This window comes from Mustela erminea, chromosome 5 (genome assembly GCF_009829155.1).
Source record: "Mustela erminea isolate mMusErm1 chromosome 5, mMusErm1.Pri, whole genome shotgun sequence".
In the NCBI taxonomy this organism is placed as follows: Eukaryota; Metazoa; Chordata; class Mammalia; order Carnivora; family Mustelidae; genus Mustela; species Mustela erminea.
Genome location: NC_045618.1, coordinates 43,799,223 through 43,817,054, shown reverse-complemented (window position 1 = coordinate 43,817,054; position 17,832 = coordinate 43,799,223). Strand labels below are relative to the sequence as shown.

Here is a 17,832-nt window from a genome sequence, read left to right as displayed (position 1 = left end):
GTCTGGAGGGGTGCAGGGGTTGGGGGATCAATTTGCAGAAACATCTGTTAGGCATGGAGCATCGACTACCAAGATATATTAGTCCAAGCAATTGGATCTCCTTCACTGATAAAAATAATTCCCTCCTCCCAACCCTCCCCCTCACATTTACCAATTTTTTTTTTAATATGCACACAGAGCCCAAGAACATAAACATACTTCTACCAAAGGTCATCCTTAACTGAGCAGTTTAAAACCACAAAGCCTCCTTGAATTAACTCCAAAAATCTGTAAGTTTCACATACAATCAATCTTCCAAAGGAATTGACCTGGACAAAGAACATAACTTTTGTTTTAAGACTTATCTTAAAATGAACGGTGTGAGCTTGTGTAAAAAAGGGAGGTGATAATTTAAATAGAATTCTAAAAATCTATTCAAAATACAACTCCACTGCAGAATTAGGTCCTTGTAACTTGAGACTAAGCGACAGCATTCCTAGCCAGAAAATGGGAACGATGAAATCAATCTAACAGTGTTTATAACTTTACTATGAGGCTGGTAAAAAGCAGAACTGATTTCCAATCCTTAGCTCAGTGGCACTCAAAACTTCAGCGTACCTAAGAATCTTCTGATTACAAAAACTCCACATTCTTGGACCCCACACGGACCTACCCAGTGAGGATCTCTGAGGACTAGGCAACAATAGTGTTTAATCTAGATAACTGAGCATGGCGGCTAAGGACCACATCCTAAGGGATGTAGCCCTCGCTAAGCAAGCGCGTGTTTTGTTATGTAAACACTACAATGAAGTTAAGATGGTAACAGAACTTGGACATTGATCCTGAGTATGGGTTGTAATCTGTAGGCTAATGGCCACGGCTTAGAAATGTTCACGCTGGGCAGAGAGGCTGGTCATTGTAATATCAGCAGATAAAACCACACAGGGACAATTTTTCATTAATGAGCGGCTGCCTGCTCCAAGTGAGCTCCCCAGATCAGGAGCGCGGAATTACAAAGAAATCTCTGGGGCTGGGGCCCAGGAATCATGTTTTAAATTTCTCCAGGTGATTCTTCCATATGGTGCATGCTCCAGCATGTTTTAGTTAATGCAAATACATTTTATAACGAGAAATACTTAATAATCACAATTTCTTCTTGCCTTGTCCTCCTGCGGGTTTTTATCTTTGCTTTGTTACTAAAGGATGCAATGTTTGTAACCACACCCTCTCAACTTAACCCCACCCCTTCCCCTCTGTGGTGCAAAATGTATATACGTAGCACAGAAGGTTTGAGCTAGCTTTATTTCCCTGCTAGCTAACGGACAATTAGCACCGCCCAGACAGCCAAAGAGCTCCCACCAGACCCATCAGTATGGTGGCAGGGGTAATTATGAAGGGACATCCCCTTGGGCTTTCAGCGCCTCCGGGTTCCAAGGTCTGCCTTTCCACCATGCCTCCCAAGGCCTCCCATGAAAGCCAGCCGACAAGTCAAATGGGCACTTGGTGGTGTGGCTGTGTTACTCCCCCCTAAAATACTGGGTCTATGGTAGAGTGCACTTGTTCTCACATTTTGGAACACATCAAAATCTCCAGGGGAAATTAATAAAAATACAGATTCCTTGGTTGCAACCTCAGCTTCTGATTCAGTAGTATTCCGAAGGTCTCCTAAACCTGTATTTTAACAAGCTTCCCAGAAGATTCTTACACATAGCAAGGTTTGAGAATCCCAGATGTTACGGGAGACACCTACGCTATAGAGTAGAAAATCTGAGCTTACGTCAAACTCACCCAGTATTTGGTGTGTAAACCTTGGAAGACCTCAGCTTCCTCAAAGTAGAAACAACACCCACCTCACAAGGCTGTTACAGTGGCAACACACTACATACAAGGCCTTCCTGAAATGCCAAGCGCCAAAAGCAGGAGAGGAAAACTGGCGGGTGCAGAATCCCACAATAATCACCAATGAGGGTCCCCCTTGCCTAAAAAGGTAGCTTCAATAAGAAGCATTCCACATCAGATTCAACTTCTGAGACATAGGTCAGTCTCACAATCTGTGATGTGCACAGACTCCTGTCCCCTCAAAAATGGTAATGTTGGAGTCCTGACTGCCCAGGACCACCAAATGTGGCCTTATTTAGAAATAGGACCTGTTACAGAGGTGATCAAGTTAAAATGAAGTCATTAGGGTGGGCCCTTGACCTTTATGACTGGCGTCCTTATAAGAAGGAGAAACGTGGACACAGAAACAGACACACATGAGGAGAAGACAGGCATCTATGAGCCAAGGAGCAAGGCCTCACACCGATGAGCTTCATTCTTCCCTGGGAAGAAACCAACCCTGCCAAAACCCAGATCTCGGACTTCTGGTTTCCAGAACCGCCACCATAAATTTCTGTTGTATAAGTGGCGGATCTGTGGTACTATGTTACAGCAGCCCTAACAAACTCAAACAATCTGTCAGCTTCCAGTTCAAGAACAAAGTGCCCTTCTGCTGTTCCTTTTGTGGAGGAAACTCGGGCCCTGACGCGTCTCAGATTCCACAGGGCTTGCTCTAATATCTTCACCAAGTACATACCTAAAGCTCCATGTGAACTACTTATCAGGTTAGTGAGAGAGCCAGCTCCGGTGGGAGGGGGGCGATGGTGAGGGGGGCATCAGTGCAGGCTCAGCGGTGGAGTCCTGAGCCTGTAGCAACCCTCACAAAAATCAGAGCTCCAAAACATCTGCCAGTTTACCAGCAAGAACCAGCAAGTGATTTAACATCCTCATAAAACTGTCCCGACCCGTCCCTTCACAGCCGACTCACGCCCCCTCTTCCTTCTGTCAGAGTGGCGCCCACAGTCCGCGCCCAGCACCAGCTGCTCTGAGAGCTGGAGAACCACCCTCGGCACTCAGACGCCTGGGGATCCCAGTCAAGAGGACCCCAAAAGGGGCACCTGGGTGGCTCAGTGGGTTGAAGCCCCTGCCTTCAGCTCAGGTCATGATCCCAGGGTCCTGGAATCAAGCCCCTTGTTGGACTCTCTGCTCATCAGGGAGCCTGCTCCCTCCTCTCTCTCTGCCTGCCTCTCTGCCTACTTGTGATCTCTCTGACTGTCAAATAAATAAATAAAATCTTAGAAAAGAATACATTCTAAAATACTTTTTTAAAAAAAGAGGATCCCAAAGGCCCTCAAGCAGATGATTTTCTCAAACTGAATGCACCTTTCTTTCTCCCCATTAGTAGGACAAAACACATGGGGGAAATGCCCCCAACGAAAATAAAAGGCCATTTTTATGTGCATTAAGACCCTAGGTCTTACCCAGTAAACACAGAGGGTGCGGGAGAGCAAGCAGTAGATGGAGCCCGTTGGGTGGCTGTCCTGCCCCAGAAAGGAGCGGTATCTGTGCAGTGTGCAAGGCCCACGGGATGATTTTACCTCTGACACACCCTTCTTGGGCAACCTCTCCTAGGAGCCTCCCTAGGGTAATTTTTAAAAGCCACAGGTGCCCAGGTCTCACTCTCAGGGGTTCCAATTCCATGAGTCAGGTGGGATTTAGGAATAGCGGTTTTTATTTAATTCCAGGATAACTGACATACAGCATAATAACAGTTTCAGGTGTATGACAGAGTGATTCAACAAATCTATACATGACTCCTTACTCTTTTTTTTTTTTTTTAAGATTTTATTTATTTAGGGGGCGCCTGGGTGGCTCAGTGGGTTAAAGCCTCTGCCTTCAGCTCAGGTCATGATCTCAGGGTCCTGGGATCGAGCCCCGCATCGGGCTCTCTGCTCTGCAGGGAGCCTGCTTCCTCCTCTCTCTCTCTCTGCCTGCCTCTCTGCCTACTTGTGATCTCTGTCTGTCAAACAAATAAATAAAATCTTTAAAAAAAAAAAGATTTTATTTATTTGTTTGACAGAGAGAGAGATCGCAAGTAGGCAGAGAGGCAGGTAGGGGGTGGGGAAGGAGGCTCCCTGCTGTGCAGAGAGCCTGTTGTGGGGCTGGATTCCAGGACCCTGAGGGGATCATGACCTGAGCCAAAGGCAGAGCTTAACCCACTGAGCCACCCAGGCGCCCCATGACTCCTTACTCTTAACCCCCACCCCCTAGTTCACCCATCCCCCCACCCACCTCTTTTCTTTAGAGGTAAGAGTGGGGTTTTTTTGTTTGCCTCTTTCTTTGGTCTCTGTTTTGTTTCTTAAATTCCGCATCTGAGTGAAATCATATGGTATTTGCTTTTCTCTGACTGACTTACTTCACTTGGCATTACACCCTCTAAGGAACAGCATTTTTAAGAGCTTCTCCGGTGATCTGGACGCACTCAGGGCCAAGAACCAGAGCCTCAATTAAAGTCAGGGTCCCGCCAGACATTCCAAGAAAAGGAAAAAGCACCTGGTGGTGGTCAGGAAAATTGGATTCCAGTACCAGCTTTGCCAAGGGGCACCACTAAATCTCATCCTTCTGGACTCTGTTTCCTTCCCTATCAAAGGGAGAGGCTGACCTAGAACCATTCCGACCTCTGGTTTTCAAACAATTAACTTTGCTGGAATCACTCTAAGATCTCCTATGAAGACATCTGCCCTTCCTTCTTGGGTGCCCTAAACCCAACTGCTTTGAGCTTGCACTTCAGGCTGCCCTTGGCTGAAACCTTACCCTTTAATCCTGCTGGGAAGGGCCTGGGAGTGACAGGTGCCGAGCCCAATAGAAAGCCCTTCAAGGAGAAAATTAAGCCTCTTAAAGCGCCCTGATGTAATCTCTCAAACCCAGGAATAATCCACACACCTCTGGGAAGATCTGCCATGCATAACCTCGGGCCACACTCAGGAGATACCTTCACTTACATCAAACTGGGTCCTACACCCCCCAGTCAAGTAATTATGGGTGGTCTTACAGCAATGCAAACAGAGAAGACAGGGGTTGTCATTTAAACACACGAAGCCCTGGGATTCCCTAAGCTGGGTGTTTGAGAGAGCAGCACTGAGGGAATCAGGGAACGTGGCCATCCATCCACAGGCTCCTTCTGCATGGGCTCAAATGCAGCAGGACACAGAGGAGACATCTCTCCATGCAGTCAAGTGCACTGTGGGGATGAGTGATAAACCAAACAACCCACCAGAACATCGAGGTCAATGATAAACACTTCAGACAAGTGAATTTGCTGTCTTCCACCCAGTGACACCAGCTACCCAGAGGATGGCTTAAGTGCCCCTCCTTCCGAGATAAAAATGAGAGGGGCAACCATGTGTCTGCAGCTCACTATCCTTCGCAGGCGCCTTCTATCACTCAACAAGGAGTTAGCAAGGAAGGGCTTCCTTCATTCACTTGAACCTCTAATGCTTACCACTTGATCTAAAATGCACTGACCCCATGAGACCCTGCTTTTCCACATCTATACTCTCTTCTTTAGCTCAAACCTGGGGAAGACTTCCATTTCCTCATCTAAGGCTAATCTCTGTAATCAGAAAGTTTTCTTCATCAATGACTCATTAAAAATTTCTGTGAACTCCTATGTGCCAGCCATTGCTCTAGACACTTGGGGATGCGGTACCAGATGGTTCCCTCATGAGCTTCTATCCCAGTGCCAGGGGGGTAGACAATAAATGAATCACGTATCAGGGAATGATAAAAGATATGAACTCAAAAAAGGAAGAGGTTTGAGAGCAGGGGCTAGAGGGTGCCAGGGAGACCTCTGCAGAGGAGACACTGGAGGCAACTGGCAAACGGAATGAAGGGTGAGAGAGCACCCCCAACCTTAGGAGCAGGGCGGATGAGGAGATCCAGCAGGAGAGCTGGAAGGAGGCGGAGCACCCAGGGTGTAGGAGAACCGGAGGAGAATGGTGGAATGGAAGCCAGGTGAAGAAAGTGTCCCAGAGGGCAATCAGCTGGCTAACCGCGGCTGAGAGGCTGCAGAAGGTGACAGAGAAGAGCTGGCCACTGGATAGCACTGGATCCTGACGACATGTGGGTTCAGTGAAGGGGTGGGCAAAAGCCAAACTGAAGTGGGTTCAAGACAGAAGGAGCAGGGAGGAAATGGGGCAGGGCGTATGGCAATTCTTTCAGAAAGGTTTACTATTAGGGAGGGGAGAGGAATGGAAGAAGAGTTGACTCAGGGATGGGGTCAAGACTGTGCTGCGGATGCTGCTTTTTTCCCTTAATATGAGGGATACTACAGTATCTCTCTCTTGGAGGATTATCCATCAGAGAAGGAAAAGTGATCACGCAGAAAGGAAAGGGCATACATGCATGAGTGAAAGTTTTGCAGCCAAAAGAGAACAGGCTCCAATGCACATGTGGTTACAAGGCTCTCTGGATACAATGTTGCTCAGCTAGAGCTGGAGATAGGATAGCAGATCTTAATAGGAAGGAAGATGATGCAACTCATTCCTAATTGCCTTTTTTTTTCTCCCTGAAATAAGCCAGGTTATCAGCGGAAAGTGGGGTGAAGACAGAAACATAGTTTACCCCACTGTGCCAAAAGTTCCCCTTGAGATCTGTGGTCATAAATCAAAAGAGATAATATAGACGTCTATTTGTTTTCTCTAGCCGGGTTCCTCTGCCTCAGGCAGGAGCAAGGTAGGTAGGCAGAGGGTGGGGTTTTCCCAAGAAAGTTAGATGAAGGGAGAAAGGGTCAAGGGAGTTGAGGGTGTATGCGAGCACCTGAGCTTGGGGGCAGGGGAGGTCAGAGGAGACGAGTGGGATGATGGTCAATGAAACGTAGAAGGGTCACCAGGTCAGAGGCCCTTGCAGGGTGTCGCCTAGGTGGAACTGAGTACGAGAGGGAAAAAGATGAAAGAGAAAAGCTGAGGGTCACACTGGAATGCTTGTCAAGATTTTGCTGGAGGTGCAGGTACTGATAATGTCAAGGTCCACAACTGTGTTTTTCAAAAGAAGGGCTACTGGACAGGAAAATCAGTATAGGGAGTCATAAGGAGCATTCTTTTTTAATTGAACAAATTTAAAAAGTCTAAGAATACATTATACCTAGTAAGGGTAAATAATGTTTGGGGAAACTGGTTTCAGTTGTGTGTGTGTGTGTGTGTGTGTGTGTGTGTGTGTGTGTTCATACTGGGTCATCACATCAAATTGCTATTGTCTGTGGACTGGTGTTTAAAGAACAAGGACACCATGGCAGGGCTTCTCGATGCTGGCATGGCTGACATTCTAGGCCAGATAATTCCTTGTTGTGGGAGCTGTCCTATGCATTGAAAGATGTTTAGCACCATCCCCCATAAAATTCCAGTAGCACCCCTTCCTCCAAGTGAGACCCACAGAAATGTCTCTAGACAGTGCCAAATACCCTGTCTAGAAATAACTACGGGAGGGATGGCAGAAGCAGGGTAGAGGAAAAGATAACAAAGAGAGGCGGCCAAGGGACTTTTGAATGGTCAATCTATATAGATTTCAAGTCACCAAAAATGTTGATGGCACCATACGACTCACTGTTTAAAAATTCTGATTATCAGGGGGCACCTGGTGGCTCAGTAAGTTAAGCATCTGCCTTCCACTCAGCTCATGAGGTGCTGGGTTCAAGCCCCACATTGGGCTCCTTGCTTATGGCAGAGTCTGCTTTTCCCTCTCCCTCGGCCTTTCCCTGCTGTGCTCATGTGCACGCTCACTCTCTGTCACAAAAATAAATAAAAATCTTTAAAAATTATGATTATCAGGAAAATTAATAAAGCATAATTAAGCAGGAAAAATGTTCTTAAACATGCTTACAAAATTCAGTTCTAAGGCTTTCCTGTAAATCAAGGTATATAATATAAAATGGTGAAATAAACAAAATCTATAATCCCAAAATATCTGAGCAAACAGAAGCAAGCTAAGGATTACAGAAAACGAAGCACACTGCATTCATCGCTATATATAGGGAGATGTTACTGTTTTGATATTTGATCATTACAGAGAAATATAAATTCTTATACATAGCTGATAAACCCAAAGCCAGCCACTAGCAAGATTTTTATGAAAGCGTTTTCTGATTATAAAAGAAACATACACTAAATATGAAGAAAATTTGGAAAATACCCAAAAGTATTTTTAAGAAATTTTAAATATTTATAACACCACCAGCCAGAAAAATTCATTTGGTTTGTTCCGTTCGTGCAAAATATATATTAAAAAAAAAAGAAGAAGAAGAAGTAGTTATTGAAGGGAGGAGGGACTATGGTCCAGATCAACAGAATCTTCAAATATGAGGCAACATGAGGCAGAGGACTGTAAATCGAAGCTCTATACCTTGGCTACTTATCAGAATTACATGGAAAACTTACCCACCAGTGCCAAGGCCACACCCAAACCAATGCATCAGAATCCATAGGTGATCCCAATGAGTTGTCATCGGGGAGAACCCTACAAAAGAGATTCATCCTACAAACTGAAGCAAGATCTCCTTCATGAACATTCCATTTTTTTATACACCCCACGACCAATTTTGCTTTGCTTATAACTTATATGTGAAATCATTAGAAAATAAAAAGCACTAAAATTATGTGGCTAAAAATAGAACAAATGTTTATCTGCTAAAGAATTTTAGAATCAGGGTATCAGTGGGGAGGGGAGCCTTTCAGGGAAACTTCTCTTAAGCTTGGGGTCATCTGAGCCTCTAAGGACATACACACAAATGAGGGTCCCTGGGGACAGCCAAGCACACACATGCCACTGATAAGCACTGTTAGAAATTTGTCCCCTCTGGAGGCAGTGAAATAAACACTTGTTGAAATTAATGGCTACGGCACTTAATTTCCTCCAAAAAAAAAAAAAGCACTAATGACCAGATTACAATACAATTTAAGCAACATCATCTGGTCACCATTTTCTTCACAATGCCCTTCACATGTAGCAACTTTTTATTAAAAGAAATCAATGACTTCAAATCTTGCTATGCATGCATGTTGAAAGACCAAAACCAAAACCAAACAATCCCTAGCAGTCCTCTCCACTCTCTCATGAGAATCCATTACCAAATATTTAAAACAATACTCATGAACTCTGACTTCTACTGTGGAGTAAACATCCATCCATTTATCCATCACTAAACCCCAAACACATACAACAGAGGCAGACAACAATTAAATAAAATAACACAAATACTGATTTCTCCCTGCTTGATAAAATTGGTATAACTGAGTTAGCTTGCCTCGATTGGCATTCTAACTTTCATCCAGGACAGGGTAGAGCACTGGCTAGACAGGAGCACAAGATCTGCAAATCGGGAAGCTGGTGTTCTCTAAACCAGCAGTTCTCAAAGTATGGTCCATGACCAGCAAGATCAGCATCACTGGGGAGCTTATTATAAATGCAAATCACTAAACCCCACCCAAGACTCACCGAGTCTGAAAACCTGGACAATCTGGCTTTTAACAAGCCCTGCAGGTGATTCTGATGCATTTTAGCTGGGGAACCACTGGTGTACCTAAACCAAGATTTTTAAATTGTGCAGCAGAGCCCTGGCTTGCAGTGGGTTGAGATTCTGAGCCTCCCACCTGAACTCATAGGGTCACAAAAGGTCACCTCTTTCTTTCTTTCTTTTTTAAGATTTTATTTATTCATTTATTTGAGAGAGAGACAGAGACCGAGATGACTATAGAGAGCAGGAGCGGGGGGGGGGGGGGGGGGGGGGGAGCATGCTCCGCGCCAGGACCGTGGGACCATGACCTGAGCTAAAGGCAGACACTTAACCAACTGAGCCACCCAAATGCTCCCCAGAAGATGGACTTCTTAAAACGTAGATGGAGTTGCCACTACTTTACAAAGTTTGATTTTAGCGGTAACCGCTAAGAATTCATAAATCCCATCAAGTTTCAAAATCACACTAAGAGGCAAGATTATAAATGATTCAGGTGGAGCAGTCAGGAAGCTAAGAGTCATGAAGGAGACCTGAGTTCAAATGCCAGCACAGCCATTAAACAGGCTTTCTGAGCCTCAGATAGGAAAACCAAGCTTTAGGATACACTGCTGCTACCTGAGGACACTGCCATTGGCCAGACCTTCACTCAGCTGGGATCAGAGAAAGTCAAGGAAAAGGAGAGTGCTTGCCAAGAGCTTTTTCTTTTTTTAAGATTTTATTTATTTATTTGTTTTGTTTGAGAGAGAGATAGAAAGATACCGCATTCATGAATGGTGGGGAGGGACAGAAGGAGAGGGAGAAGCAAGTCCCTGCTGAACAGGGAGCCCAACAATACAGCGCTCAATCCCAGGACCATGGGTCATGACCAGAGCCCAGGCAGATACTTAACTGACTGAGCCACCCAGGCACCCCACTAAGAGATTCCACCCCCATTTTATTTATTTACTTACTTATTTTTTTATTAACATATAATGTATTATTTGCCCCAGGGGTACAGGTCTGTGAATTATCAGGCTTACACACTTTACGGCACTCACCATAGCACATATCCTCAGAGCTTTCTTGTCTCTTAATCTCACTACTCTCCCCGGGGCTGGGGAGGGGGGAGGGTGGATAGTAGAGGTAAACAGCTTTTCCTGAAGCCATCCTTGACAATGAAGGCACTGACTTAAAAGTGGGAAATCTCAGGATGTCAGGAGATAATTGAATGAAAGTTTCCAAAGAGATAAAAGATTGTTGCAGAAGGCATCAGAAAAAGCAGCTGAGATACTGCTCATCTTTTGTTTCCAAAATGGTCCCAAACAAGTTTCATATTCATGAACCAAATACCATTTTCAAGTGCTTCCATAGAAAAGCTTTTGTGTTTGAGCAAGTAAACCCATCAAGGTGTATATGGACCAAGTTAATCACCCCCTGTTCCCGCTGACAATTTTAAACAGTCTCAAGTTTTGTGTGTCCTTACACATCATTCTCCCAGGTTATACGAATAGGACTTCTTTTTTAAATAAGAAATAGGATCATACTACATATGATACTCTGTAACTTGATTTTACTTCCATTTAAAACATCATGGATATCCCTTACAAAATCCAAAATAAACACTATATTATTCATCCTACTGAGGGACATTTCAAGTTGCTTGTTCATTTACTTTAATAACCCTACAATGAACATCTTCATGCACAGGTCCTTGCATCCTGATGATTTTCCTCCTATAAGACAGGACTCTAAATATGGGATTGCTAGTGCATATGGAAGCAGGTTCCAAACTTACAGAGAAATTGTCTGCTTTCCCTAAATCTTACAACAATTCATACTCCCGTGAGAGTCTGTGAGTTGCCCCCCAATACATCTAACAGAAGATGCCACCAATTTTTTAAAAAGTGGGTCAACTGGATGGACAGAAAAGGTAGTAACTGTTTTAAATGTGCGTTTCCCTGACCACTGTGGAGGTTAAAAATCTTTTCACATGTTTACTGACCATTTACATCTCTGCTTCTGGGAACACTGTTCATATCCTCTGTTCATTTTTCTTTTTTTTTTTTTTAAAGATTTTATTTATTTATTTGACAGAGAGATCACAAGTAGGCAGAAAGGCAGGTGGAGAGAGAGGGGGAAGCAGGCTCCCTGCTGAGCAGAGAGCCTGATGCAGAGCTCAATCCCAGAACCCTAAGATCATGACCTGAGCTGAAGACAGAGGCTTTAACCCACTGAGGCACCAAGACGCCCCTCTGTTCATCTTTCTACGATGTTGTCCTTTAAATCTATTTAATCACACACTCATTTTCCCCCACCCCAAAGTAGATGGTTTTCTGCATCTATTAGCTATGTAAAGTACAAATGAGTATCATCCCCTAGGAAGTCAGCATGTGAGGTTAGGGCAGGGGCTGTCCTAGCATGAAGTGCCTCATAAGCCCTCAAAACAAATGCTAAGTAAGTGGATAGGGAGACTTCGAGAATTTTGTTTGCTAAGATTGGAATTAACAGAGTAAAAAGGAAATACAAATATTCATTTCTTTTCCTACAAATTCAGAACAGCATCACTCTGGCTAAAATTAAATCATTGGTTAAGAGAAACACTGACCACTGTTCTTGGCATTGACTCTGAAAATCCACTGTGAAATGGGTGGCAAATGAGCCCAGTCTTAATTCACAGTTCTGGGTAAAGAAAGGCTCTCACAACCAAAGCACTTTGTACCCAGCCTTGTCTACCAGCTGTCATTCAAATGGCACCTGCTACTGAGCCAAGGGTTGTTAGGATGGTAATGGACGGGAGAAGCCTACCTTAAGCATTTTGTTTCTTTTTTGTTTTTTTGCCTCCACTCCCTCCAAGACTTTTTGCCTTTTAAAATCCCCCACTTATTGAGGAGGGGGCCTGTGAAGGAGGCCTACAGGGGGAGTTCAACAGAGTTCAGATTCCTTAACTCATTTAACTTTAGGCAAAACATCTGGTTAAACCCACCATTTATCCCCATTATTTGTAATAGTTCTGTTTGGCTTATGTTTTAACTAGTCTCCTTATTAAATATAAAAGTAATAGGATTAAGAAGTTCTGGGGGAAAGGACTGTAATTAAAAAGGCACCAGTTGGGTAAGTTAAGCTGAAATTTTGGCCCTGCTTATTACGTTTTCCTTCTTGTCTTTAAAATGTTTTTTGTACCCAATAAAAATAACTTTGAATTATTTAACTCTTTTTTAAATACTTCCTATACTGGCCAAACACCACCCAAAACTCCAAGAAAACATTATGACTCAAAAGTTCTGAATCAATAATGTTACAGATCACAAGTTCCTGACACTGTCCCAAGTGTTTGGACATGTGCACATATAACACAACACACACACCACAACACACACATCACACAGCCCCGTAAATGGACAGGCAAAGCTCCAAAACCCACAGGCGTTTTCTAACCTTTTGTAGTTATAAAATCCTCTTAACAACAACAAAAATCCAGGAACTTTGATCAAGTTACAAAGTTATAATATGAATCAGGCAAGAGACAACAAAGCACAATTTATAACATTTTGTTAGGAGAGGCCTAAGAATCTGATAAATATGAAAGTAAATTTGGGAATGAGGATTGAAGGATTTGCAACTTTTCTTTAATTTTTTATTTCAGCTTTATTAAGAAAATTTTTAAAAATTTAATTTGTATTGTATTACCATTTAGCACATGAACACAGTATGTGACATATATGTAGTTACAAAACATAATGCTAAAATGAATAAATGCATTTCTAGATGTGCAGATTTTTTTTTCCTGACCATAGTTGGTAAAAACTTGGATTGTTCACCATCTGTAACCACCTTTAACTGTTCTTGGGAACTAATAATCTGCTAGGATTGATGCATGGGGGTGAAGGGAATAGGTATAATTTTGAGGTACAAAACACAGAAACTGGACTAGAGATCTCCATCTCCCCCCCAACATTTACACACGCGTGCGCACACACACACACACACACACACCTCTTTGTAAAACTTGACTTTCAGTTTCAGTCAAAATACTCTAGGAAAGAAACAGTGTTCGGTTTGAAAAACCCTAAACTAGGAGGTTTAGCAGTAAGCTAATTCAAGACACACCTATAAGCCTAAGCCTGTAAAGCGTATCCCCAGTAACTCATTTAACAGTTTTAAATATGCTTTCCATTTGGAGGAAGAACCACAACATCAGTGTCAAAAAGGACACTTTAATTAAAACTGTTTTGTATCTCCTTGATAACCTGAGTGGGTACAAAGGCAGAGAAAAATCAGTGACTTCCCCAATCTGAAGAGCCTGGTCTCTTTGTGATTCAAGGTACCGGGACTAAGACTAGGAACTTTACAAAGTAGATGGTTTTCTGCAAATGATTTGATTCTCTCCTAAATCAGCTATGCTGATTTTAGATAAATGTATCTTGGGCTCTGGGTGTTTTCCACAATTCCAGGGCTGAAAGAAAGAGAAAAGGAAGGAAGGGAAGAGCGAGCATTCATGCAGGTAACCCTCAAGGCCACTGGCCACATCCACCACCCCTACACAGTGTTTTCATAGATCTCCCAAATTAGTAACCAGAAGATAAATCTTGGAAACGCAATGGCTGACAACCACACTGGAGGCACTTAATGAAGTGGACTAGCAAAGGACCAGCCTAACCCCCGACATCACAGGGCGCATCCCAGATGAAAGCTTCACACTCCTCTGCCTTTTTCTGTGATCTCTTGAAGACTCTCCAATGATGAAACCCCAAAGTGCTGACATGACCTCAATACTATGGCATCGTTTCAATAAGACGCCAAAGAGAAATGCTGGCATGTTTCTGCATTCAGCTGATTGTAGGTCAGCAAACACGCCCTTCCTCTGCCCCTTCACAAAGGAGCGATCACAATCTACTGTATTTCAAAAGAAAAGAATGCCCATGGCCCCACTCCTGAGAAGTCGCCAACTCCAGGCTCTGGAGGAGGGAGGAGGGTAGCGCGCAACCTGACGAATGCCACAGCACAGCACACCCAGGTACTATCAAAGCCAAAGTATGCAGTGGAGCACCAGCGTGCTTGTAATTTATGTGCATCTGGGGCCCCATTTCTCGGGACGTCATCCCTACCCTCCTCTTTGTGTCTTGGACAACACCAAACACCTCAGCTCCCGCTTCTCTCATCTTCTGTTAATAACCGGAGGTTCGTTTTCACCACGAGACGCAGGGATTCTGAAACAACTCTCTTTCCCCCAATCATCTCGACTCTTCACGGACGGCACAAATTCAAGTTTCCCCCACGCGTCACCTGAAGCCCCAACTTCTGGAAACGCCCCCCACCCCCCATCTCGCCTCCAAGAGCTGGCATCGCTGCGAAAGCCGAGCACGCAGCCGCGGGCGCTGCTGCTGTCGCCACCGCAGTCAAGGAGGCTTGGGGAGGCTCCGGCCGTTCTTCGGCCCCGGGGCGACCGCAGGCCAGGCCCTCGCACCGGACCGCCAGTCGGCTCCCCTCCTCTCCCGCAGCGACAGAGCTCCCGCGCCGTGCGGAGCGCCCAGGCGAAGCCCTGCGCCGGGAGCACGCTCCGCACCAGGCGCCCGGCCGGGGGACGCCGCCAAGCGCACGGCTCGGGCGGAGCGCCCGGGCGGCCGCGGCTGCTGGGGAGAGGGGCGTGTTCCCTGCGCCTCGGAGCCCGCACGCCGTGTCTCAGCGGGACAGGGAGCGGGGGGAGGCGGGCGCGCAGCCCCTGACGGAGGCTCTGGGCCCTCCACCCGGGCCGGGCCGGCCTGGCGACGCGCTGCAGCCCGCGCGTCCCTGCGGGAACAGCCTCCGTGCGCGCTCTGTGCCGCCGCCTCCGCGCCTGCCTCCGCGCGCAAACTTTCCCGGCGAAAACCCCTACGGCCTCTCCTGCGGGGGCGCCGCACTGTCCCCGGGACCGCAGAAACTGTACGCCCCTTCCCTCCGCAGCCAAGACCCACTGAAAATATGGCGCCCTCGAACGTCGTTCCTCGGTCCCCTCAGGGAATCCCGAAATGCCCAGTCCCCAGGACCCCCCGGCTCCCAATGAGCGCGAAACTGTAGCTTGCGGGGCCAAAGAAGGAAAGGGCGCCGCTCGTCCAGTGCGAGGCCAGCGGCACTAAATCCAAATCCTGCTCTCGCACTCGGGCGGGCGCTGCCCAGGTCCCTTAGCAGCCAGCAGTTTCGCTGGTGGCGAGACTGCCAAGGGGAGTCGTAGAATCGGCAGGTCTGGGAGTCCGGTACTGGACGAGCTCCGCGTCGGCGGGCTGTCTTTGCCTCGAGCCTCGGCCGGAGACTTGTTTGCAAAGTGGCTCTGGAGTCGGGGCGGCCAGTGCTGGAATGAAGCCGGTCCGCCCGCGCCAACTCTCCTGGCGCGGGGGCTCGGCCCGGGCCGAGGGGACACTCCATGCAGGCGGGGCCGCTTTTCAAAGCCCAGTTACCGGAAACCCAGCGGGAGCCCCGGAGGGGACTGGCTGCCCGCGGCCAGGAATCCGTTCTCAGGCGCCGGCTGCCAGCCTGTTTGCAAACCGCTGCGCCCAGGTCGAGTGCAGTGAAACATACATGTGCAATAGACAGGTGCATTAAATTTATTTTATTTTTATTTATTTATTTATTTTTGCAAAAAGCCCTCCTAGGACATCAAATCTGGGAGCTTTGCAGGTTTTTTTCTGCATTGGCATCACTCACGAGATGCAAAAGGGAGGAAAAAACCACCCACATTTTCCTTCTGTAAAGGGGAGGGAAAAGACACGAGAAATTCATGCAACGTGCATGCAGCTGGAGGAAGAGGAAAACCCGAGTGAGCCGTGCGTCTTACCGGGGGATGCATTTACTGTCTCATTGCAGAGCGCCTGCCCGGGAGTGCAGCTGGCGTCCCCCCGCGCGCCCGGCGACCGCTCCGCTCCCGCAGCCGCCTCAGCCGCTGCCGCCGCCGCTGGCTCCGGGCGCGGAACAAGAGCCGAGGGCGAGCGCGAGCGCACGGCCCGCGAGCGCCGGGAGGGCAGGAAGCGCGTCATCACTCGGGGACGGCGCGGCCCCGCGCGGCTCTAGTCCAGCAGCGGCGCCGTGCGGCACCCGGCTTGGGCCAGCAAGGGCCCCTTCGGGGTCTCTATCCCGCGGCCTGCTGCTGGGAGGGTCCGCGACGCGAGGCGCTACGACGGCCACGCTGTCGTGGGGATAAGGGGGCGCACAGTGACCCCGGCTTCCCCGAACTCGGGCTCAGCTGTGAGTGAGATTAGAGAGGGAGAAGAGGGGACACGGCGTCTATGGAACGGGGCCCCTGGGACCGCAGAGCTCTCCCCGCGGACCACTGGCCACCCTGGAGCGAGCTGCGTGGTTCCGACGAGAGGAGAGTGGCCTGCTGTGGGGTCCTGCCCTGACGCCGTCGGCGGGAGCCGGTAGCCGGCTGACCTTCTCTGCACGTGTTGCTCATGCGACACTGAAATTGGTGGTCAGAGGTCACTTACGGTTTTTGAGAATGGCTGTAGAGAAGGGGCAGCGGGAGCACGCTATTAATAAGGAAATTCTTTATTCTATTGCCTACTATGCCCTTGAATAAAGTCAGATATATGCCTGTTACATATACACAGTCATTAGGAAATGTAGGATGACATGAAACAACATGATGGTTATTAAGGGGGCGGGGAGACAAATCACAAAATACTGTATACCATATGATCTCATTTTCTTAAACTATGATGAATGGAGAGAGGTTGAAAGACAGAACAGGAAAACAGTGGACAGATGATAACTTGATCTCTCAGTGATTGGTGGAAATGTGGGTGATTTTTCCTGCGTAGTTCTCATTTCTGATTTTTCTGTCAGGAACATCACTTTTGTAGTTTAAAAAAAAATTTTTTTTTTTTAAGACAAGACCTCTCTTTTTTTTTTTTTCCCAGCCCAATACAGAATAACTGGGATAGACCCCTCTTCCCAAGAAATAGGTAGGTAGCGCGTCTCTTCAATTAGGCATAAATGCAACTACAGCAACTTCAAAGTGTTTCAGAGCATGAAACTGCTGCTGCTATGAACTGGAGAGTGGTTGATTTTGTAAAGTGAAACTATCATTTAGAAGTCTATTGGGACATCGGATAAGACTGGACATCCTGTAAGAACAATGGCATGTTTTTGTCTGGGCCGATAACTTGATTTTATTATAACCACAGAGAATGAGTGTATTGTGTATCATCAGGGTACAGCTTTGTAACTTATTGCGGGGAACAAACTTTAAAATCAAAAAGCACAATCTGAGCCAATGAATTGGCAACTTGAGATCAAGTCCTAAAAGTTGCAGAGCCCAGACTTTCTAATTACGCAGGTAAAATGTGTCTGTTCACACCTTTTTAAACAGTCACCGGTCTAACAGGATAACTGATGGTAATAGCAAGTCACTTAGGGGATGGTTACAAAGTAAATCTTCATTGATTCCTGTAAGAGATTAGTAATAAGCTCATTGAGTTAATGCCATCTAAATTGTCGCTTGGTTCACTGACAAAAAGCAACAGCTTTTTATAGTTCAAATGCCGGGTTTGTATAAGAAGCTCATCAAAACAGAGAAA

The 17,832-nt window shown here is 46.4% G+C and overlaps 1 protein-coding gene across 5 annotated transcripts in view; it reads right to left on the bottom strand.

Annotated features, from left to right (window-relative positions):
• Positions 1–16,264, bottom strand: part of TLN2 (talin 2) — a 421,428-nt gene extending 405,164 nt beyond the window's left edge. For 4 of the 5 annotated variants that reach the window (XM_032342743.1, XM_032342747.1, XM_032342748.1 and 1 more), the window contains exon 1: positions 16,092–16,263. The gene's annotated coding sequence lies outside the window, so the exon portion shown is untranslated. Of the gene's footprint in view, positions 1–16,091 lie in introns of all 5 variants that reach the window. The other variant, XM_032342750.1, reaches the window with a different exon arrangement.
• Positions 16,265–17,832: the final 1,568 nt, after the last annotated feature.